At 51.2% G+C, this 21018-nt stretch overlaps 30 non-coding genes across 30 annotated transcripts; 24 read left to right on the top strand and 6 right to left on the bottom strand.

Annotated features, from left to right (window-relative positions):
- Positions 1-777: 777 nt before the first annotated feature.
- Trnam-cau (transfer RNA methionine (anticodon CAU)) lies at positions 778-850 on the top strand. Its single transcript has one exon. It is a non-coding gene; the product is annotated as a tRNA-Met (tRNA).
- Positions 851-1158: 308 nt separating this feature from the next.
- On the top strand, positions 1159-1230 carry Trnae-uuc (transfer RNA glutamic acid (anticodon UUC)). The gene has a single exon. It is a non-coding gene; the product is annotated as a tRNA-Glu (tRNA).
- Positions 1231-1526: 296 nt separating this feature from the next.
- On the top strand, positions 1527-1599 carry Trnak-uuu (transfer RNA lysine (anticodon UUU)). Its single transcript has one exon. It is a non-coding gene; the product is annotated as a tRNA-Lys (tRNA).
- Positions 1600-1738: 139 nt separating this feature from the next.
- Trnas-aga (transfer RNA serine (anticodon AGA)) lies at positions 1739-1820 on the top strand. The gene has a single exon. It is a non-coding gene; the product is annotated as a tRNA-Ser (tRNA).
- A 265-nt stretch (positions 1821-2085) lies between these two features.
- On the bottom strand, positions 2086-2157 carry Trnag-ucc (transfer RNA glycine (anticodon UCC)). The gene has a single exon. It is a non-coding gene; the product is annotated as a tRNA-Gly (tRNA).
- Positions 2158-3132: 975 nt separating this feature from the next.
- On the top strand, positions 3133-3205 carry Trnam-cau (transfer RNA methionine (anticodon CAU)). Its single transcript has one exon. It is a non-coding gene; the product is annotated as a tRNA-Met (tRNA).
- Positions 3206-3513: 308 nt separating this feature from the next.
- Trnae-uuc (transfer RNA glutamic acid (anticodon UUC)) lies at positions 3514-3585 on the top strand. Its single transcript has one exon. It is a non-coding gene; the product is annotated as a tRNA-Glu (tRNA).
- Positions 3586-3881: 296 nt separating this feature from the next.
- On the top strand, positions 3882-3954 carry Trnak-uuu (transfer RNA lysine (anticodon UUU)). Its single transcript has one exon. It is a non-coding gene; the product is annotated as a tRNA-Lys (tRNA).
- Positions 3955-4093: 139 nt separating this feature from the next.
- Trnas-aga (transfer RNA serine (anticodon AGA)) lies at positions 4094-4175 on the top strand. Its single transcript has one exon. It is a non-coding gene; the product is annotated as a tRNA-Ser (tRNA).
- A 265-nt stretch (positions 4176-4440) lies between these two features.
- Positions 4441-4512, bottom strand: Trnag-ucc (transfer RNA glycine (anticodon UCC)). The gene has a single exon. It is a non-coding gene; the product is annotated as a tRNA-Gly (tRNA).
- Positions 4513-5487: 975 nt separating this feature from the next.
- On the top strand, positions 5488-5560 carry Trnam-cau (transfer RNA methionine (anticodon CAU)). The gene has a single exon. It is a non-coding gene; the product is annotated as a tRNA-Met (tRNA).
- Positions 5561-5868: 308 nt separating this feature from the next.
- Positions 5869-5940, top strand: Trnae-uuc (transfer RNA glutamic acid (anticodon UUC)). The gene has a single exon. It is a non-coding gene; the product is annotated as a tRNA-Glu (tRNA).
- Positions 5941-6236: 296 nt separating this feature from the next.
- Positions 6237-6309, top strand: Trnak-uuu (transfer RNA lysine (anticodon UUU)). The gene has a single exon. It is a non-coding gene; the product is annotated as a tRNA-Lys (tRNA).
- Positions 6310-6448: 139 nt separating this feature from the next.
- Positions 6449-6530, top strand: Trnas-aga (transfer RNA serine (anticodon AGA)). Its single transcript has one exon. It is a non-coding gene; the product is annotated as a tRNA-Ser (tRNA).
- A 265-nt stretch (positions 6531-6795) lies between these two features.
- Trnag-ucc (transfer RNA glycine (anticodon UCC)) lies at positions 6796-6867 on the bottom strand. The gene has a single exon. It is a non-coding gene; the product is annotated as a tRNA-Gly (tRNA).
- A 975-nt stretch (positions 6868-7842) lies between these two features.
- On the top strand, positions 7843-7915 carry Trnam-cau (transfer RNA methionine (anticodon CAU)). Its single transcript has one exon. It is a non-coding gene; the product is annotated as a tRNA-Met (tRNA).
- A 308-nt stretch (positions 7916-8223) lies between these two features.
- On the top strand, positions 8224-8295 carry Trnae-uuc (transfer RNA glutamic acid (anticodon UUC)). Its single transcript has one exon. It is a non-coding gene; the product is annotated as a tRNA-Glu (tRNA).
- Positions 8296-8591: 296 nt separating this feature from the next.
- Trnak-uuu (transfer RNA lysine (anticodon UUU)) lies at positions 8592-8664 on the top strand. Its single transcript has one exon. It is a non-coding gene; the product is annotated as a tRNA-Lys (tRNA).
- A 5924-nt stretch (positions 8665-14588) lies between these two features.
- Trnag-ucc (transfer RNA glycine (anticodon UCC)) lies at positions 14589-14660 on the bottom strand. Its single transcript has one exon. It is a non-coding gene; the product is annotated as a tRNA-Gly (tRNA).
- A 975-nt stretch (positions 14661-15635) lies between these two features.
- Trnam-cau (transfer RNA methionine (anticodon CAU)) lies at positions 15636-15708 on the top strand. Its single transcript has one exon. It is a non-coding gene; the product is annotated as a tRNA-Met (tRNA).
- A 308-nt stretch (positions 15709-16016) lies between these two features.
- Positions 16017-16088, top strand: Trnae-uuc (transfer RNA glutamic acid (anticodon UUC)). Its single transcript has one exon. It is a non-coding gene; the product is annotated as a tRNA-Glu (tRNA).
- Positions 16089-16384: 296 nt separating this feature from the next.
- Positions 16385-16457, top strand: Trnak-uuu (transfer RNA lysine (anticodon UUU)). Its single transcript has one exon. It is a non-coding gene; the product is annotated as a tRNA-Lys (tRNA).
- A 139-nt stretch (positions 16458-16596) lies between these two features.
- Positions 16597-16678, top strand: Trnas-aga (transfer RNA serine (anticodon AGA)). Its single transcript has one exon. It is a non-coding gene; the product is annotated as a tRNA-Ser (tRNA).
- A 265-nt stretch (positions 16679-16943) lies between these two features.
- On the bottom strand, positions 16944-17015 carry Trnag-ucc (transfer RNA glycine (anticodon UCC)). Its single transcript has one exon. It is a non-coding gene; the product is annotated as a tRNA-Gly (tRNA).
- Positions 17016-17990: 975 nt separating this feature from the next.
- Positions 17991-18063, top strand: Trnam-cau (transfer RNA methionine (anticodon CAU)). Its single transcript has one exon. It is a non-coding gene; the product is annotated as a tRNA-Met (tRNA).
- Positions 18064-18371: 308 nt separating this feature from the next.
- Trnae-uuc (transfer RNA glutamic acid (anticodon UUC)) lies at positions 18372-18443 on the top strand. The gene has a single exon. It is a non-coding gene; the product is annotated as a tRNA-Glu (tRNA).
- Positions 18444-18739: 296 nt separating this feature from the next.
- Positions 18740-18812, top strand: Trnak-uuu (transfer RNA lysine (anticodon UUU)). Its single transcript has one exon. It is a non-coding gene; the product is annotated as a tRNA-Lys (tRNA).
- Positions 18813-18951: 139 nt separating this feature from the next.
- On the top strand, positions 18952-19033 carry Trnas-aga (transfer RNA serine (anticodon AGA)). The gene has a single exon. It is a non-coding gene; the product is annotated as a tRNA-Ser (tRNA).
- Positions 19034-19298: 265 nt separating this feature from the next.
- On the bottom strand, positions 19299-19370 carry Trnag-ucc (transfer RNA glycine (anticodon UCC)). Its single transcript has one exon. It is a non-coding gene; the product is annotated as a tRNA-Gly (tRNA).
- A 975-nt stretch (positions 19371-20345) lies between these two features.
- On the top strand, positions 20346-20418 carry Trnam-cau (transfer RNA methionine (anticodon CAU)). The gene has a single exon. It is a non-coding gene; the product is annotated as a tRNA-Met (tRNA).
- Positions 20419-21018: the final 600 nt, after the last annotated feature.

Genomic DNA, 21018 nt, shown 5'->3' with positions numbered 1-21018 from the left:
CGTTTTAAGGCAGTGTAGTGGAGCACTCCGCGTGTGTAGCACTTTTTTCGGTTGTATCCGACGTCGCTGGGTGGCAATCCCACTTTCCCCTGCAGAAAAGTGCTCGGGAAGCACGGGCAGCTTGTCGAGCATCGGTGGTTCAATGGCATGTGCCTCAGTAGTGCAGTAGGCAGCGCGTAAGTCTCATAATCTTAAGGCTTGCTGGCACGATAGCTCAGCGTGTTCGGTCTGAGAGTTATCTGCCCTCTGTGATGAAAGACCGAGTCAACGATGAACTTGAACGGGCGCCATCGGACGTCCGCCCCCAACAAATGCAACGAAAGAAATGAGAACAAAAAAAAAAATTGGTGAATGCTCGCTTAGCATGCGGACGGCCCGGGTTCGATTCCCGGCCGATGCATCGTTCTGCTGTTCTCGCTATAATGCTGCCGCGCCGATTCCTCGCCTGAGCTGCGTCAGCCTCAGGAATGTATAGCAGGATTCGCTGTGAGAAGAACCATACACGCAGCACGCAACAGACCGTACTTGAACGGTCGCGTGCTATTTCTGAACTCTGACGACGGCCTGGCCCAACAGGCCGCTGTGTTCTGGTGCCGCAAGGGCGATGTACTGTAACCTCGGGCAGTGCTGCGTTCCGTTGAAAAAGCTGCGGCAGCAGTTTAATCTAGCAAGTAGGGAAAGCACGTGTAGCAACACAACAGATTCTTGAGAAAGCGCAAACTGTCTATCTCTAATATGAGAGACTTACCAAGTTTCCTGTAACGTTACTTGCAACGTGCCTCGGTAGCGCAATAGGTAGCGCGTAAGTCTCATAATCTTAAGGTCGTGAGTTCGATCCTCACCCGGGGCATTTACTTTGCTGTACATCATGGCTGAATTAACGGCGTTGCTGTTGCTAGGGAACGAACTTAATTGTCGTTCGTTATCCACAAGGAGTCTACGCCCCAGCGTCAATATGTTTATTTCCAATTATGACAACGTACAACTTTGATCTTTCTCTTCCCTTGTTAGGAGTAACATAATGAATAGTCAATTTCGAGCTGTGCGCCATGCCAGTCTGTAGGCGCAAATATGCTCGCAAACGGAGAACTGCACTGAGTCCAGATTCAGCACGAAATACGAGAGGAGACGGAGAAAACCTCACGCTTACCGAGCAAATCCGGTGTGGTCTAGTGGCTAGGATACCTGGCTTTCACCCAGGAGGCCCGGGTTCGATTCCCGGTACCGGAACGGAAGTTTTTGCGCACACAACGCTCCACGTTTTGGCCTTCGAACTGTCGTTTGTCGCCCACCTTCCGAAGCTTCGACCGAACGTAATCGGGGAAAACAGGCACATGATGCAATTACTGTCGGCACCGGAATAAAGGGAGAAGAGGCTCTGGTCCGCTGTTGGGCTGCTACCAGCGTCAGTGGGAAGTCGGTGAAGTCGCCAGTTGCGCCAGAAGCCAGAAATTACCGTAGTACGCCTACACACGCGTTCCAGTTATTTACATTGCTTGCAGCCGCTCCATCCACAACGAGCGTGAGCCCGGATAGCTCAGTCGGTAGAGCATTAGGCTTTTAACCTAAGGGTCCAGGGTTCAAGTCCCTGTCCGGGCGAAGATTTTAACGTTTCCGTAATGGCTCGTCTCGTAGCGATGGTAACCCTGCCGTAATCAGTGCACGGAGTTCGTTTGCTGTCAACATTCTGCGCAGACCGGTTGGATTTTTCACGATTCCAGGGAAACTTCAGTTACGAGCAGTCGTGGCCGAGTGGTTAAGGCGTCTGACTAGAAATCAGATTCCCTCTGGGAGCGTAGGTTCGAGTCCTACCGACTGCGTCGGTTTTTTCTTTAAGAACAACGAGCAGAAAATTTCGCAGATTGCCTGTCGTTTGGTACCTCTCCACACCTCGCCTCTCTCAGCCGTTTATAGTGCCTGTCCTTTTGATAAGGGCGAATTCCAAGCGTCAGCTTTCGCGTCAGCCGAGCAAAGTCGGGACAAGTCGGGACATACTACAGGATGGTCAGCGTGGAGCTACGACGAAAAAAACCGTCATTTAACAGCACGCGGCTCACATACTCATACGAAAAAACCAGCGCCACTTGCGGTGGCCGGGAATCGAACCCGGATCAACTGCTTGGAAGGCAACTATGCTCACCATTACACCACCACCGCACAGGCGCTGCTCGCAACGCCCCGCTTTGTTGGCTTCCTGCCCGCCAGCAGCGGCCCACGGTGATAGTAGCTGCAGGCGCTTTACGAGGTAGGAGGGTGCATCCACACGCATTCGGGTAGCGCCTCCACGCACGCTGCGTCTTTGGGCAAGACTAGTCGCCGCGGCCGCAAGGTTACTCAACGATAGAGATGAGCATTCGTTTTAAGGCAGTGTAGTGGAGCACTCCGCGTGTGTAGCACTTTTTTCGGTTGTATCCGACGTCGCTGGGTGGCAATCCCACTTTCCCCTGCAGAAAAGTGCTCGGGAAGCACGGGCAGCTTGTCGAGCATCGGTGGTTCAATGGCATGTGCCTCAGTAGTGCAGTAGGCAGCGCGTAAGTCTCATAATCTTAAGGCTTGCTGGCACGATAGCTCAGCGTGTTCGGTCTGAGAGTTATCTGCCCTCTGTGATGAAAGACCGAGTCAACGATGAACTTGAACGGGCGCCATCGGACGTCCGCCCCCAACAAATGCAACGAAAGAAATGAGAACAAAAAAAAAAATTGGTGAATGCTCGCTTAGCATGCGGACGGCCCGGGTTCGATTCCCGGCCGATGCATCGTTCTGCTGTTCTCGCTATAATGCTGCCGCGCCGATTCCTCGCCTGAGCTGCGTCAGCCTCAGGAATGTATAGCAGGATTCGCTGTGAGAAGAACCATACACGCAGCACGCAACAGACCGTACTTGAACGGTCGCGTGCTATTTCTGAACTCTGACGACGGCCTGGCCCAACAGGCCGCTGTGTTCTGGTGCCGCAAGGGCGATGTACTGTAACCTCGGGCAGTGCTGCGTTCCGTTGAAAAAGCTGCGGCAGCAGTTTAATCTAGCAAGTAGGGAAAGCACGTGTAGCAACACAACAGATTCTTGAGAAAGCGCAAACTGTCTATCTCTAATATGAGAGACTTACCAAGTTTCCTGTAACGTTACTTGCAACGTGCCTCGGTAGCGCAATAGGTAGCGCGTAAGTCTCATAATCTTAAGGTCGTGAGTTCGATCCTCACCCGGGGCATTTACTTTGCTGTACATCATGGCTGAATTAACGGCGTTGCTGTTGCTAGGGAACGAACTTAATTGTCGTTCGTTATCCACAAGGAGTCTACGCCCCAGCGTCAATATGTTTATTTCCAATTATGACAACGTACAACTTTGATCTTTCTCTTCCCTTGTTAGGAGTAACATAATGAATAGTCAATTTCGAGCTGTGCGCCATGCCAGTCTGTAGGCGCAAATATGCTCGCAAACGGAGAACTGCACTGAGTCCAGATTCAGCACGAAATACGAGAGGAGACGGAGAAAACCTCACGCTTACCGAGCAAATCCGGTGTGGTCTAGTGGCTAGGATACCTGGCTTTCACCCAGGAGGCCCGGGTTCGATTCCCGGTACCGGAACGGAAGTTTTTGCGCACACAACGCTCCACGTTTTGGCCTTCGAACTGTCGTTTGTCGCCCACCTTCCGAAGCTTCGACCGAACGTAATCGGGGAAAACAGGCACATGATGCAATTACTGTCGGCACCGGAATAAAGGGAGAAGAGGCTCTGGTCCGCTGTTGGGCTGCTACCAGCGTCAGTGGGAAGTCGGTGAAGTCGCCAGTTGCGCCAGAAGCCAGAAATTACCGTAGTACGCCTACACACGCGTTCCAGTTATTTACATTGCTTGCAGCCGCTCCATCCACAACGAGCGTGAGCCCGGATAGCTCAGTCGGTAGAGCATTAGGCTTTTAACCTAAGGGTCCAGGGTTCAAGTCCCTGTCCGGGCGAAGATTTTAACGTTTCCGTAATGGCTCGTCTCGTAGCGATGGTAACCCTGCCGTAATCAGTGCACGGAGTTCGTTTGCTGTCAACATTCTGCGCAGACCGGTTGGATTTTTCACGATTCCAGGGAAACTTCAGTTACGAGCAGTCGTGGCCGAGTGGTTAAGGCGTCTGACTAGAAATCAGATTCCCTCTGGGAGCGTAGGTTCGAGTCCTACCGACTGCGTCGGTTTTTTCTTTAAGAACAACGAGCAGAAAATTTCGCAGATTGCCTGTCGTTTGGTACCTCTCCACACCTCGCCTCTCTCAGCCGTTTATAGTGCCTGTCCTTTTGATAAGGGCGAATTCCAAGCGTCAGCTTTCGCGTCAGCCGAGCAAAGTCGGGACAAGTCGGGACATACTACAGGATGGTCAGCGTGGAGCTACGACGAAAAAAACCGTCATTTAACAGCACGCGGCTCACATACTCATACGAAAAAACCAGCGCCACTTGCGGTGGCCGGGAATCGAACCCGGATCAACTGCTTGGAAGGCAACTATGCTCACCATTACACCACCACCGCACAGGCGCTGCTCGCAACGCCCCGCTTTGTTGGCTTCCTGCCCGCCAGCAGCGGCCCACGGTGATAGTAGCTGCAGGCGCTTTACGAGGTAGGAGGGTGCATCCACACGCATTCGGGTAGCGCCTCCACGCACGCTGCGTCTTTGGGCAAGACTAGTCGCCGCGGCCGCAAGGTTACTCAACGATAGAGATGAGCATTCGTTTTAAGGCAGTGTAGTGGAGCACTCCGCGTGTGTAGCACTTTTTTCGGTTGTATCCGACGTCGCTGGGTGGCAATCCCACTTTCCCCTGCAGAAAAGTGCTCGGGAAGCACGGGCAGCTTGTCGAGCATCGGTGGTTCAATGGCATGTGCCTCAGTAGTGCAGTAGGCAGCGCGTAAGTCTCATAATCTTAAGGCTTGCTGGCACGATAGCTCAGCGTGTTCGGTCTGAGAGTTATCTGCCCTCTGTGATGAAAGACCGAGTCAACGATGAACTTGAACGGGCGCCATCGGACGTCCGCCCCCAACAAATGCAACGAAAGAAATGAGAACAAAAAAAAAAATTGGTGAATGCTCGCTTAGCATGCGGACGGCCCGGGTTCGATTCCCGGCCGATGCATCGTTCTGCTGTTCTCGCTATAATGCTGCCGCGCCGATTCCTCGCCTGAGCTGCGTCAGCCTCAGGAATGTATAGCAGGATTCGCTGTGAGAAGAACCATACACGCAGCACGCAACAGACCGTACTTGAACGGTCGCGTGCTATTTCTGAACTCTGACGACGGCCTGGCCCAACAGGCCGCTGTGTTCTGGTGCCGCAAGGGCGATGTACTGTAACCTCGGGCAGTGCTGCGTTCCGTTGAAAAAGCTGCGGCAGCAGTTTAATCTAGCAAGTAGGGAAAGCACGTGTAGCAACACAACAGATTCTTGAGAAAGCGCAAACTGTCTATCTCTAATATGAGAGACTTACCAAGTTTCCTGTAACGTTACTTGCAACGTGCCTCGGTAGCGCAATAGGTAGCGCGTAAGTCTCATAATCTTAAGGTCGTGAGTTCGATCCTCACCCGGGGCATTTACTTTGCTGTACATCATGGCTGAATTAACGGCGTTGCTGTTGCTAGGGAACGAACTTAATTGTCGTTCGTTATCCACAAGGAGTCTACGCCCCAGCGTCAATATGTTTATTTCCAATTATGACAACGTACAACTTTGATCTTTCTCTTCCCTTGTTAGGAGTAACATAATGAATAGTCAATTTCGAGCTGTGCGCCATGCCAGTCTGTAGGCGCAAATATGCTCGCAAACGGAGAACTGCACTGAGTCCAGATTCAGCACGAAATACGAGAGGAGACGGAGAAAACCTCACGCTTACCGAGCAAATCCGGTGTGGTCTAGTGGCTAGGATACCTGGCTTTCACCCAGGAGGCCCGGGTTCGATTCCCGGTACCGGAACGGAAGTTTTTGCGCACACAACGCTCCACGTTTTGGCCTTCGAACTGTCGTTTGTCGCCCACCTTCCGAAGCTTCGACCGAACGTAATCGGGGAAAACAGGCACATGATGCAATTACTGTCGGCACCGGAATAAAGGGAGAAGAGGCTCTGGTCCGCTGTTGGGCTGCTACCAGCGTCAGTGGGAAGTCGGTGAAGTCGCCAGTTGCGCCAGAAGCCAGAAATTACCGTAGTACGCCTACACACGCGTTCCAGTTATTTACATTGCTTGCAGCCGCTCCATCCACAACGAGCGTGAGCCCGGATAGCTCAGTCGGTAGAGCATTAGGCTTTTAACCTAAGGGTCCAGGGTTCAAGTCCCTGTCCGGGCGAAGATTTTAACGTTTCCGTAATGGCTCGTCTCGTAGCGATGGTAACCCTGCCGTAATCAGTGCACGGAGTTCGTTTCCTGTCAACATTCTGCGCAGACCGGTTGGATTTTTCACGATTCCAGGGAAACTTCAGTTACGAGCAGTCGTGGCCGAGTGGTTAAGGCGTCTGACTAGAAATCAGATTCCCTCTGGGAGCGTAGGTTCGAGTCCTACCGACTGCGTCGGTTTTTTCTTTAAGAACAACGAGCAGAAAATTTCGCAGATTGCCTGTCGTTTGGTACCTCTCCACACCTCGCCTCTCTCAGCCGTTTATAGTGCCTGTCCTTTTGATAAGGGCGAATTCCAAGCGTCAGCTTTCGCGTCAGCCGAGCAAAGTCGGGACAAGTCGGGACATACTACAGGATGGTCAGCGTGGAGCTACGACGAAAAAAACCGTCATTTAACAGCACGCGGCTCACATACTCATACGAAAAAACCAGCGCCACTTGCGGTGGCCGGGAATCGAACCCGGATCAACTGCTTGGAAGGCAACTATGCTCACCATTACACCACCACCGCACAGGCGCTGCTCGCAACGCCCCGCTTTGTCGGCTTCCTGCCCGCCAGCAGCGGCCCACGGTGATAGTAGCTGCAGGCGCTTTACGAGGTAGGAGGGTGCATCCACACGCATTCGGGTAGCGCCTCCACGCACGCTGCGTCTTTGGGCAAGACTAGTCGCCGCGGCCGCAAGGTTACTCAACGATAGAGATGAGCATTCGTTTTAAGGCAGTGTAGTGGAGCACTCCGCGTGTGTAGCACTTTTTTCGGTTGTATCCGACGTCGCTGGGTGGCAATCCCACTTTCCCCTGCAGAAAAGTGCTCGGGAAGCACGGGCAGCTTGTCGAGCATCGGTGGTTCAATGGCATGTGCCTCAGTAGTGCAGTAGGCAGCGCGTAAGTCTCATAATCTTAAGGCTTGCTGGCACGATAGCTCAGCGTGTTCGGTCTGAGAGTTATCTGCCCTCTGTGATGAAAGACCGAGTCAACGATGAACTTGAACGGGCGCCATCGGACGTCCGCCCCCAACAAATGCAACGAAAGAAATGAGAACAAAAAAAAAAATTGGTGAATGCTCGCTTAGCATGCGGACGGCCCGGGTTCGATTCCCGGCCGATGCATCGTTCTGCTGTTCTCGCTATAATGCTGCCGCGCCGATTCCTCGCCTGAGCTGCGTCAGCCTCAGGAATGTATAGCAGGATTCGCTGTGAGAAGAACCATACACGCAGCACGCAACAGACCGTACTTGAACGGTCGCGTGCTATTTCTGAACTCTGACGACGGCCTGGCCCAACAGGCCGCTGTGTTCAGGTGCCGCAAGGGCGATGTACTGTAACCTCGGGCAGTGCTGCGTTCCGTTGAAATAGCTGCGGCAGCAGTTTAATCTAGCAAGTAGGGAAAGCACGTGTAGCAACACAACAGATTCTTGAGAAAGCGCAAACTGTCTATCTCTAATATGAGAGACTTACCAAGTTTCCTGTAACGTTACTTGCAACGTGCCTCGGTAGCGCAATAGGTAGCGCGTAAGTCTCATAATCTTAAGGTCGTGAGTTCGATCCTCACCCGGGGCATTTACTTTGCTGTACATCATGGCTGAATTAACGGCGTTGCTGTTGCTAGGGAACGAACTTAATTGTCGTTCGTTATCCACAAGGAGTCTACGCCCCAGCGTCAATATGTTTATTTCCAATTATGACAACGTACAACTTTGATCTTTCTCTTCCCTTGTTAGGAGTAACATAATGAATAGTCAATTTCGAGCTGTGCGCCACGCCAGTCTGTAGGCGCAAATATGCTCGCAAACGGAGAACTGCACTGAGTCCAGATTCAGCACGAAATACGAGAGGAGACGGAGAAAACCTCACGCTTACCGAGCAAATCCGGTGTGGTCTAGTGGCTAGGATACCTGGCTTTCACCCAGGAGGCCCGGGTTCGATTCCCGGTACCGGAACGGAAGTTTTTGCGCACACAACGCTCCACGTTTTGGCCTTCGAACTGTCGTTTGTCGCCCACCTTCCGAAGCTTCGACCGAACGTAATCGGGGAAAACAGGCACATGATGCAATTACTGTCGGCACCGGAATAAAGGGAGAAGAGGCTCTGGTCCGCTGTTGGGCTGCTACCAGCGTCAGTGGGAAGTCGGTGAAGTCGCCAGTTGCGCCAGAAGCCAGAAATTACCGTAGTACGCCTACACACGCGTTCCAGTTATTTACATTGCTTGCAGCCGCTCCATCCACAACGAGCGTGAGCCCGGATAGCTCAGTCGGTAGAGCATTAGGCTTTTAACCTAAGGGTCCAGGGTTCAAGTCCCTGTCCGGGCGAAGATTTTAACGTTTCCGTAATGGCTCGTCTCGTAGCGATGGTAACCCTGCCGTAATCAGTGCACGGAGTTCGTTTGCTGTCAACATTCTGCGCAGACCGGTTGGATTTTTCACGATTCCAGGGAAACTTCAGTTACGAGCAGTCGTGGCCGAGTGGCAGTTCCGCCGCAGCAGCGGCCGTGTGCAGACGTGCCGGAGTGCTCGCTCCGCGCGTGTTAGGCGGCGCCTGCAGCTCTTTTAGTCTTGTGAGTACATCATGGCCTTTGCTATGGATGATCAGTTACGCCGTTACACGTTGCGTTTCCAATTTCCGTTCGGGTTTGGCCGACCACATGTCTACGAATTAGTCGATTTTTTCTTCGACAGATTGGGTCTTAAAGACGAGGAAGTTTTAGGATTTTCATACGATTTTCTGGCGAATGCCGTCTACGTGAAACTTGTTAGTGACGAGCCCTGTTTACGTATAATGGACTTAACTAAGGGTACCGCCGAGTTCGTTAATTCTGATGGTGAAATTTGTAAAGTTGTCGTTACCCATGCTGGGTTAGGCCTGCGCACCGTCCGTGTATTCAACCTCCCATTTGAAATTGATCTTGAACGTATTCGGCAATGTCTGTCCCAGTATGGGAACGTATTGGAAATTCACCAAGAGCAGTGGAGCGGACTTAAACACTTCAATGTGGATAATGGTGTCCGGGTAGCGCGAATTGATCTCTGCAAGCATATCCCGTCAAACGTCGTGGTACAAGGCTTCCGGGCACTCGTAATGTACGAGGGGCAACCTCGTACATGTGTCCTTTGTGGCTCTCCGGACCATATGAAGGCCGCGTGTCCCCGTGCTAAACCAGTGCGTCGTGTTTTCCGACAACGTGATGGCCTTGTAGTTGGGCAGGATGGTAATAGGCCGACGTATGCCGAGAGCCTTGTCGGTCCGTCTGTCGTTAGCGCGCCACGGTTGCACGCGGCTGAGGTTGTGCCTGACGTGACCGCCGCCGATGTAAACACAGCTACGGCGAGCCGACTGCCCGGTGCTTCTGACGTGGAAAACTATGCAAACGACGGGGCCGGAAATTCGCGCCCTTCCGATGCTGGCGTGGTCCGTGTGGAACTTCCGCCTCTATTGCCCGATCAACATTTGCTCCCATCTGTGGAGAGTCTTCCACCTGAGAACTCTGATGACCAGCCGCGAGTTTCCCATCCCCTTGAAGTGACGTCTCCAGTCAGCGTCGTTTCCGGCAAGGAACAGTCTCCCACGGGAGCTACCCCTACCGCTGCGAAATCTGACAACAACCAACAAGTCGAAGACACCCGTCCTCAGAGGAAAGGACGACCAAAGAAATCGGTCCGTAAGCAGAGTGACGAGGAAACTCGTACTCTTGAACAGAAACTGCAGCGTACTATCGAGCAGTTCCGGACGGATGAATGTGAGAAACTCGTCACAGACGATGGAGTACAGGTAGTGCAGCATTCAGAGGAACCCGATATGGGGATGCATGTCGACAGTTCTGGACCCGATACATTTACGGATACCGCTCACTCGCCGGGGTCGAGCAGGCAGCCTTCCTGGGCTGACGATACGCATTAATATGGCATCACCCTTCTTATGCGGGATTACAAAATTGCAACTGCTAATATAAATCGAATAACATCTGATGTAAAATTAAAATGTTTGACTGACTATCTGTATGCCGCCGATGTAGATATCGTATTCCTACAAGAAGTCGTCACACCCAAGGTCGGGAATGTCACAGGCTATGAGGCCCTCATAAATATTGGCGATGAGGCAGGGACTGCAATTTTGTACAAAGCGGGCATCACTTGTAAACCTCGAGCGATTTTAGAAACGGGTCGAGGGATTGCTGTACAATTCGACGATTTGCTTTTGGTCAACGTCTATGCCCCGACTGGATCTGTAGGCCGAAGGGATAGGAGTGTTTTTTATCGCGATGAAATTGTGCCATTATTATCCTGTGGTTGTTCGAAGATTTTATTGGGCGGCGATTTTAATTGTGTTATACGCAGAGACGACCAGTGTCCGAATTTTAATTTTTGTTTGGAGTTGCGAGATTTAATTGATGGGCTGGACTTACTTGATACCTGGTGCTTACTTCGCCCGCAGGTGACCGGATATACTTATGTTACCACTGCCTCCGCTAGTCGTCTGGATAGATTTTATGTATCTAAAGACATTTTAAGCACTGCCAGGGATTGTGAAATATGGCCTGTTAATTTTAGCGACCACTGTGCGTATCACATAACGCTTAGGCACGTCTCGCAGAAAACCTTTTTGGGTCGAGGCGTATGGCACCTGAACGTCGCACTGTTGGACGACGTCGACCTGAAGAAGGATCTCATTGCAACGTGGCAATGGTGCCTCCAGCGACGACAAAGGTATAGGGAGCGTGTTCATTGGTGGACAGAGCTCGTCAAACCGCACATAAAGAAATGTATTTGTCAGTTTGCCAGGACCAAGGCGTACTGGAAGAAACAGACGTTGGAATTTTATTTTACCGCTCTCCGCCAGTTGTACAACGATTCCTCTGCACTGCCTGGCAATCTCCTTCGCATTAAACGTACCAAAGCCGAAATCACCGCATTGGTTCGTGAGTCTCTGGCAGGAGCCCAAGTCAGGGCACGCGCTTTCGATGACACCTTTAACGAGTCAGCGTCCTTGTACCACGTAATACGGGAAGCTAAAAGAGGCAGACAAAAAATCATTACTCAACTGACAGATGACGATGGTCGTGTTTATGATGAGCAAGGCGAGCTTAAGGCTTTTCTCCGGAATCATTTTCGGCAACTTTACTCAGTGCCTGACACAGATGTAGAGGCGGGAGAGGAATTTTTGTCTAACATTACGGCATCGGTGGATCCGGACGACCACGCACAGCTCCTGGCCAACATAACTAACTTCGAAGTGAAGTCAATCATTACGTCTGCGGCGAAAGGAAAAGCTGCAGGATCAGACGGTTTGCCGGTTGAATTTTATCTCCGGTATTGGGATGTTTTCGGCGACGAACTGACTATCATGTATAATGAATTGTTAACGAATACTGCTTTTCCATCGCAGTTCACTGAGGGCCTGATAGTCTTAGTCTCCAAACCGTCACCAGGGACTTCACTCAATAACTTACGACCAATCACCCTACTCAATGCAGATTTCAAAATCTTTACTCGGATTCTGAATGCCAGGCTCAAGCCAGTCCTTAGTAAAGTGCTTGGTTCATACCACATGAACGTGGTTACTGGTCGATCGATGATAGACGCCCTGTGCGAATACCGAGATATTGCATATTTGACTTGGATTTGCAAGACCACGTTGGCAATAGTCTTTTTTGACTTCGATAAGGCATTTGATCGGACTAACCATGGATTTCTATTCCGAACGCTGGACAAACTGGGTTTCAACCATCGTTTCGTACAGATCATCAGGAACTGTATCTGCAATACGTCTTCCCGCGTGAAATTCAACGGCCAGTTAACAGCCCCTGTGCCCATTCAACAAGGTTTGCGACAAGGGTGCCCGCTTTCCACGACTCTTTTCGCCATTGCTATAGAGCCACTACTGAAAACGTTTTCCGTCACCTTACCGGGTCTTCAAACGCTGAATACAAAGACCGTCTGTCATGCCTATGCGGACGATATCAGCGTCCTTATCAACAACGACGAAGAGTTCGATACCGTGCGACGGCTTGTCCACCGGTATGCCAGCGCCTGCGGTGCACGCCTTAACGAACGGAAATCCAAAGTCTTGCATCTAGGTCCGCAGGCTCGCTTCGCGGACACCGTTTGGTTAGAGGCAACCAACCAGCTCAAGCACCTTGGTTTGATTCTCACTCCGAATCCACGGGAAATGGTAAGAGTGAATTGGGAACAGAAGCTCAACGTCCTTCGCGCTTTGATTCGAGAGCACAATATGCGGTGTTTAGACAGGATTCAGAGAGCACATTTCGTCAATTATTATGTTCTCAGCAAGATTTACCATGTTGCCGCTGTTCTCCCTATTCCTCCTGATATTGCAAACAGAATCTTAGCCCTTGCAGGCTGGTACATTTGGCGAGGTAATATTTTTAAAGTCGCCTTCAAGGCTACCGCTTTACCTCAGTATAAAGGTGGTTTAGCCCTTAAAAATGTTGAATTACAGTGCTTAGCGATTTTTCTAGCTCGAACAACAAGGATCTTACGATATAGTCAGACAGGTCTTACAGCGCGTCTATTCCAGCAGTTACGACCACCGGATATGACGCCACCGATAAATGTTGGACATATCCATCACGAGCTCGTTCATATTCGCCGTTATTACGTGGAGTCCAGCTATGTGCATCAACACCTGCAACCACTCACTGCTGCTGCTGTCTACAGTGTCTTTACGAATCGGCAACAGAATAACTCTATAGAAATGAAGTATCCTGGCAAGAACTGGCGACAAATTTGGATGAATATCAGCGCTCCTTTTCTTCATTCCCGAGTTCGTTCCGTGTGGTATGATGTTGTGAACGAGGTGATGCCCACGGGGGAGAAATTGTGTAAGATCCAATTACGGCCTACACCGACTTGCGACACATGTGGCCATGTGGAAACATTGCAACACATATTATACTGCAGAGATCAGACGCAAATCTGGAATTGGACGAGAATGAAACTGGCTCTTATTAATAGAACGACGCCATCCGCAATACAACTGCAAGATATATTCCACCCGGACTGGAAATTATTTCCGAAATCTAAGAATAATAGCTATACCTGGTTAATTGGACAGTACCTATATTATATGCTGACGACTAAAACACCTACAATTTCTGATTTTCATTTGTATCTTATCGCCGAATATTACGCGATCAAACGATTACGGAAGTATAACGAAAAGTTTCAGAATTTTCTCACCGTTGCTTTGAATGATGGGAAGCTTTAAGTGTGCGAACCAATGGGTACGATCATTGCTTTTTTTTATTTATTTCTTCTGTTATCAGGGTATCTAATTGTCAGTTTTCAGGACTCCATTGCTTCATAGGTTGTACAATGTGTGCACCTAAGGTCAACGAGAAGCAGCATGCAACAAGATGCCAAATTTGTGGAGCCAGTATTATTTCTGGTTTTTTTACGTTACTCAGAAGACAAGTATAGTTTAATTTGACGAAGTGTAACAGACGGGGCAGTATTTCTTTCTAGATACCCATCTTTCCTCTATATAGAACTTTATTTCTATTATTATTTACGATGCTGCAAGAGAAACCTCTGATCTTGTTGTTTTTGTCTCCACTAACTCAAGGAAGACACACTAGTACCCAGTTACTTTCGTTAATAACTACAAGAAAACAGCACGGCGGTAATCTCGGCGAACTTACTCTCAACGCTAAGAGATGACAACTTTGCATCATGCCTTCAGGAAACTGAATCATCGACGAATGCAGAACGACACGGACACATTTATGCTATTATTAAGTGAAGACGAGCTTGAGACGTAGTGATCCTGAGATCTACCACCGCAAAAAAAAAAAAAAAAAAAAAAAAAAAAAAAAAAAAAAAAAAAAAAAAAAAAAAAAAAATCCACTAATATAGCGCAGAAGAAAAAAAAAAAAAAAAAAAAAAAAGTGGTTAAGGCGTCTGACTAGAAATCAGATTCCCTCTGGGAGCGTAGGTTCGAGTCCTACCGACTGCGTCGGTTTTTTCTTTAAGAACAACGAGCAGAAAATTTCGCAGATTGCCTGTCGTTTGGTACCTCTCCACACCTCGCCTCTCTCAGCCGTTTATAGTGCCTGTCCTTTTGATAAGGGCGAATTCCAAGCGTCAGCTTTCGCGTCAGCCGAGCAAAGTCGGGACAAGTCGGGACATACTACAGGATGGTCAGCGTGGAGCTACGACGAAAAAAACCGTCATTTAACAGCACGCGGCTCACATACTCATACGAAAAAACCAGCGCCACTTGCGGTGGCCGGGAATCGAACCCGGATCAACTGCTTGGAAGGCAACTATGCTCACCATTACACCACCACCGCACAGGCGCTGCTCGCAACGCCCCGCTTTGTCGGCTTCCTGCCCGCCAGCAGCGGCCCACGGTGATAGTAGCTGCAGGCGCTTTACGAGGTAGGAGGGTGCATCCACACGCATTCGGGTAGCGCCTCCACGCACGCTGCGTCTTTGGGCAAGACTAGTCGCCGCGGCCGCAAGGTTACTCAACGATAGAGATGAGCATTCGTTTTAAGGCAGTGTAGTGGAGCACTCCGCGTGTGTAGCACTTTTTTCGGTTGTATCCGACGTCGCTGGGTGGCAATCCCACTTTCCCCTGCAGAAAAGTGCTCGGGAAGCACGGGCAGCTTGTCGAGCATCGGTGGTTCAATGGCATGTGCCTCAGTAGTGCAGTAGGCAGCGCGTAAGTCTCATAATCTTAAGGCTTGCTGGCACGATAGCTCAGCGTGTTCGGTCTGAGAGTTATCTGCCCTCTGTGATGAAAGACCGAGTCAACGATGAACTTGAACGGGCGCCATCGGACGTCCGCCCCCAACAAATGCAACGAAAGAAATGAGAACAAAAAAAAAAATTGGTGAATGCTCGCTTAGCATGCGGACGGCCCGGGTTCGATTCCCGGCCGATGCATCGTTCTGCTGTTCTCGCTATAATGCTGCCGCGCCGATTCCTCGCCTGAGCTGCGTCAGCCTCAGGAATGTATAGCAGGATTCGCTGTGAGAAGAACCATACACGCAGCACGCAACAGACCGTACTTGAACGGTCGCGTGCTATTTCTGAACTCTGACGACGGCCTGGCCCAACAGGCCGCTGTGTTCTGGTGCCGCAAGGGCGATGTACTGTAACCTCGGGCAGTGCTGCGTTCCGTTGAAAAAGCTGCGGCAGCAGTTTAATCTAGCAAGTAGGGAAAGCACGTGTAGCAACACAACAGATTCTTGAGAAAGCGCAAACTGTCTATCTCTAATATGAGAGACTTACCAAGTTTCCTGTAACGTTACTTGCAACGTGCCTCGGTAGCGCAATAGGTAGCGCGTAAGTCTCATAATCTTAAGGTCGTGAGTTCGATCCTCACCCGGGGCATTTACTTTGCTGTACATCATGGCTGAATTAACGGCGTTGCTGTTGCTAGGGAACGAACTTAATTGTCGTTCGTTATCCACAAGGAGTCTACGCCCCAGCGTCAATATGTTTATTTCCAATTATGACAACGTACAACTTTGATCTTTCTCTTCCCTTGTTAGGAGTAACATAATGAATAGTCAATTTCGAGCTGTGCGCCATGCCAGTCTGTAGGCGCAAATATGCTCGCAAACGGAGAACTGCACTGAGTCCAGATTCAGCACGAAATACGAGAGGAGACGGAGAAAACCTCACGCTTACCGAGCAAATCCGGTGTGGTCTAGTGGCTAGGATACCTGGCTTTCACCCAGGAGGCCCGGGTTCGATTCCCGGTACCGGAACGGAAGTTTTTGCGCACACAACGCTCCACGTTTTGGCCTTCGAACTGTCGTTTGTCGCCCACCTTCCGAAGCTTCGACCGAACGTAATCGGGGAAAACAGGCACATGATGCAATTACTGTCGGCACCGGAATAAAGGGAGAAGAGGCTCTGGTCCGCTGTTGGGCTGCTACCAGCGTCAGTGGGAAGTCGGTGAAGTCGCCAGTTGCGCCAGAAGCCAGAAATTACCGTAGTACGCCTACACACGCGTTCCAGTTATTTACATTGCTTGCAGCCGCTCCATCCACAACGAGCGTGAGCCCGGATAGCTCAGTCGGTAGAGCATTAGGCTTTTAACCTAAGGGTCCAGGGTTCAAGTCCCTGTCCGGGCGAAGATTTTAACGTTTCCGTAATGGCTCGTCTCGTAGCGATGGTAACCCTGCCGTAATCAGTGCACGGAGTTCGTTTGCTGTCAACATTCTGCGCAGACCGGTTGGATTTTTCACGATTCCAGGGAAACTTCAGTTACGAGCAGTCGTGGCCGAGTGGTTAAGGCGTCTGACTAGAAATCAGATTCCCTCTGGGAGCGTAGGTTCGAGTCCTACCGACTGCGTCGGTTTTTTCTTTAAGAACAACGAGCAGAAAATTTCGCAGATTGCCTGTCGTTTGGTACCTCTCCACACCTCGCCTCTCTCAGCCGTTTATAGTGCCTGTCCTTTTGATAAGGGCGAATTCCAAGCGTCAGCTTTCGCGTCAGCCGAGCAAAGTCGGGACAAGTCGGGACATACTACAGGATGGTCAGCGTGGAGCTACGACGAAAAAAACCGTCATTTAACAGCACGCGGCTCACATACTCATACGAAAAAACCAGCGCCACTTGCGGTGGCCGGGAATCGAACCCGGATCAACTGCTTGGAAGGCAACTATGCTCACCATTACACCACCACCGCACAGGCGCTGCTCGCAACGCCCCGCTTTGTTGGCTTCCTGCCCGCCAGCAGCGGCCCACGGTGATAGTAGCTGCAGGCGCTTTACGAGGTAGGAGGGTGCATCCACACGCATTCGGGTAGCGCCTCCACGCACGCTGCGTCTTTGGGCAAGACTAGTCGCCGCGGCCGCAAGGTTACTCAACGATAGAGATGAGCATTCGTTTTAAGGCAGTGTAGTGGAGCACTCCGCGTGTGTAGCACTTTTTTCGGTTGTATCCGACGTCGCTGGGTGGCAATCCCACTTTCCCCTGCAGAAAAGTGCTCGGGAAGCACGGGCAGCTTGTCGAGCATCGGTGGTTCAATGGCATGTGCCTCAGTAGTGCAGTAGGCAGCGCGTAAGTCTCATAATCTTAAGGCTTGCTGGCACGATAGCTCAGCGTGTTCGGTCTGAGAGTTATCTGCCCTCTGTGATGAAAGACCGAGTCAACGATGAACTTGAACGGGCGCCATCGGACGTCCGCCCCCAACAAATGCAACGAAAGAAATGAGAACAAAAAAAAAAATTGGTGAATGCTCGCTTAGCATGCGGACGGCCCGGGTTCGATTCCCGGCCGATGCATCGTTCTGCTGTTCTCGCTATAATGCTGCCGCGCCGATTCCTCGCCTGAGCTGCGTCAGCCTCAGGAATGTATAGCAGGATTCGCTGTGAGAAGAACCATACACGCAGCACGCAACAGACCGTACTTGAACGGTCGCGTGCTATTTCTGAACTCTGACGACGGCCTGGCCCAACAGGCCGCTGTGTTCTGGTGCCGCAAGGGCGATGTACTGTAACCTCGGGCAGTGCTGCGTTCCGTTGAAAAAGCTGCGGCAGCAGTTTAATCTAGCAAGTAGGGAAAGCACGTGTAGCAACACAACAGATTCTTGAGAAAGCGCAAACTGTCTATCTCTAATATGAGAGACTTACCAAGTTTCCTGTAACGTTACTTGCAACGTGCCTCGGTAGCGCAATAGGTAGCGCGTAAGTCTCATAATCTTAAGGTCGTGAGTTCGATCCTCACCCGGGGCATTTACTTTGCTGTACATCATGGCTGAATTAACGGCGTTGCTGTTGCTAGGGAACGAACTTAATTGTCGTTCGTTATCCACAAGGAGTCTACGCCCCAGCGTCAATATGTTTATTTCCAATTATGACAACGTACAACTTTGATCTTTCTCTTCCCTTGTTAGGAGTAACATAATGAATAGTCAATTTCGAGCTGTGCGCCATGCCAGTCTGTAGGCGCAAATATGCTCGCAAACGGAGAACTGCACTGAGTCCAGATTCAGCACGAAATACGAGAGGAGACGGAGAAAACCTCACGCTTACCGAGCAAATCCGGTGTGGTCTAGTGGCTAGGATACCTGGCTTTCACCCAGGAGGCCCGGGTTCGATTCCCGGTACCGGAACGGAAGTTTTTGCGCACACAACGCTCCACGTTTTGGCCTTCGAACTGTCGTTTGTCGCCCACCTTCCGAAGCTTCGACCGAACGTAATCGGGGAAAACAGGCACATGATGCAATTACTGTCGGCACCGGAATAAAGGGAGAAGAGGCTCTGGTCCGCTGTTGGGCTGCTACCAGCGTCAGTGGGAAGTCGGTGAAGTCGCCAGTTGCGCCAGAAGCCAGAAATTACCGTAGTACGCCTACACACGCGTTCCAGTTATTTACATTGCTTGCAGCCGCTCCATCCACAACGAGCGTGAGCCCGGATAGCTCAGTCGGTAGAGCATTAGGCTTTTAACCTAAGGGTCCAGGGTTCAAGTCCCTGTCCGGGCGAAGATTTTAACGTTTCCGTAATGGCTCGTCTCGTAGCGATGGTAACCCTGCCGTAATCAGTGCACGGAGTTCGTTTGCTGTCAACATTCTGCGCAGACCGGTTGGATTTTTCACGATTCCAGGGAAACTTCAGTTACGAGCAGTCGTGGCCGAGTGGTTAAGGCGTCTGACTAGAAATCAGATTCCCTCTGGGAGCGTAGGTTCGAGTCCTACCGACTGCGTCGGTTTTTTCTTTAAGAACAACGAGCAGAAAATTTCGCAGATTGCCTGTCGTTTGGTACCTCTCCACACCTCGCCTCTCTCAGCCGTTTATAGTGCCTGTCCTTTTGATAAGGGCGAATTCCAAGCGTCAGCTTTCGCGTCAGCCGAGCAAAGTCGGGACAAGTCGGGACATACTACAGGATGGTCAGCGTGGAGCTACGACGAAAAAAACCGTCATTTAACAGCACGCGGCTCACATACTCATACGAAAAAACCAGCGCCACTTGCGGTGGCCGGGAATCGAACCCGGATCAACTGCTTGGAAGGCAACTATGCTCACCATTACACCACCACCGCACAGGCGCTGCTCGCAACGCCCCGCTTTGTCGGCTTCCTGCCCGCCAGCAGCGGCCCACGGTGATAGTAGCTGCAGGCGCTTTACGAGGTAGGAGGGTGCATCCACACGCATTCGGGTAGCGCCTCCACGCACGCTGCGTCTTTGGGCAAGACTAGTCGCCGCGGCCGCAAGGTTACTCAACGATAGAGATGAGCATTCGTTTTAAGGCAGTGTAGTGGAGCACTCCGCGTGTGTAGCACTTTTTTCGGTTGTATCCGACGTCGCTGGGTGGCAATCCCACTTTCCCCTGCAGAAAAGTGCTCGGGAAGCACGGGCAGCTTGTCGAGCATCGGTGGTTCAATGGCATGTGCCTCAGTAGTGCAGTAGGCAGCGCGTAAGTCTCATAATCTTAAGGCTTGCTGGCACGATAGCTCAGCGTGTTCGGTCTGAGAGTTATCTGCCCTCTGTGATGAAAGACCGAGTCAACGATGAACTTGAACGGGCGCCATCGGACGTCCGCCCCCAACAAATGCAACGAAAGAAATGAGAACAAAAAAAAAAATTGGTGAATGCTCGCTTAGCATGCGGACGGCCCGGGTTCGATTCCCGGCCGATGCATCGTTCTGCTGTTCTCGCTATAATGCTGCCGCGCCGATTCCTCGCCTGAGCTGCGTCAGCCTCAGGAATGTATAGCAGGATTCGCTGTGAGAAGAACCATACACGCAGCACGCAACAGACCGTACTTGAACGGTCGCGTGCTATTTCTGAACTCTGACGACGGCCTGGCCCAACAGGCCGCTGTGTTCAGGTGCCGCAAGGGCGATGTACTGTAACCTCGGGCAGTGCTGCGTTCCGTTGAAATAGCTGCGGCAGCAGTTTAATCTAGCAAGTAGGGAAAGCACGTGTAGCAACACAACAGATTCTTGAGAAAGCGCAAACTGTCTATCTCTAATATGAGAGACTTACCAAGTTTCCTGTAACGTTACTTGCAACGTGCCTCGGTAGCGCAATAGGTAGCGCGTAAGTCTCATAATCTTAAGGTCGTGAGTTCGATCCTCACCCGGGGCATTTACTTTGCTACCCCCTGCGGGTTCGGGGGTTAGAATCGGCCCGCGGTATTCCTGCCTGTCGTAAGAGGCGACTAAAAGGAGTCTCAAACGTTTCGGCCTTATGTGATGGTCCCCTCTCGGGTTTGACCTCCATCTATCTAAATTATTCCGAAGAGCGAGCCAATTGGGGAAGGGCACCTTACATGGTGCACTGTATCCTTCGTGCATTTCGACCTATAGCCGTCTTCCTCGTCGTTGCAATGGTGTCCCGCTCGTTTTCGATCTCTTGGGCGATTACCACGCTGCACTCTGCAGTGTTTCTTTTAACTGTGACGACGACCTTGGCCATTTTTGCACCTAAGATCCAGCACGGTAGCCAGTCCGTTGTGGTGGGGTCGCCATGTACCCTCTTGGTTGTAGCCCCCTGACAACACAGGGATCGCTCTACTGATGCCTGCGCCGTTCACTCCCCACGTATGCCAAGGAGTAGATGCCCATCTCCCTGGGGCATCAGGACTCCCGGCAATGGCCATCCTGCCAGGTGGTCTTTGCTGTGGCTGGGTGGCGCCCGTGGGGAGGGCCCTTGGTCGGAGTAGGTGGCATCAGGGCGGATGACCCG

This window comes from Schistocerca serialis, chromosome 4 (genome assembly GCF_023864345.2).
Source record: "Schistocerca serialis cubense isolate TAMUIC-IGC-003099 chromosome 4, iqSchSeri2.2, whole genome shotgun sequence".
In the NCBI taxonomy this organism is placed as follows: Eukaryota; Metazoa; Arthropoda; class Insecta; order Orthoptera; family Acrididae; genus Schistocerca; species Schistocerca serialis.
The sequence above is the reverse complement of the archived record's forward strand: the minus strand, read 5'-3'. Positions and strand labels throughout refer to the sequence as shown.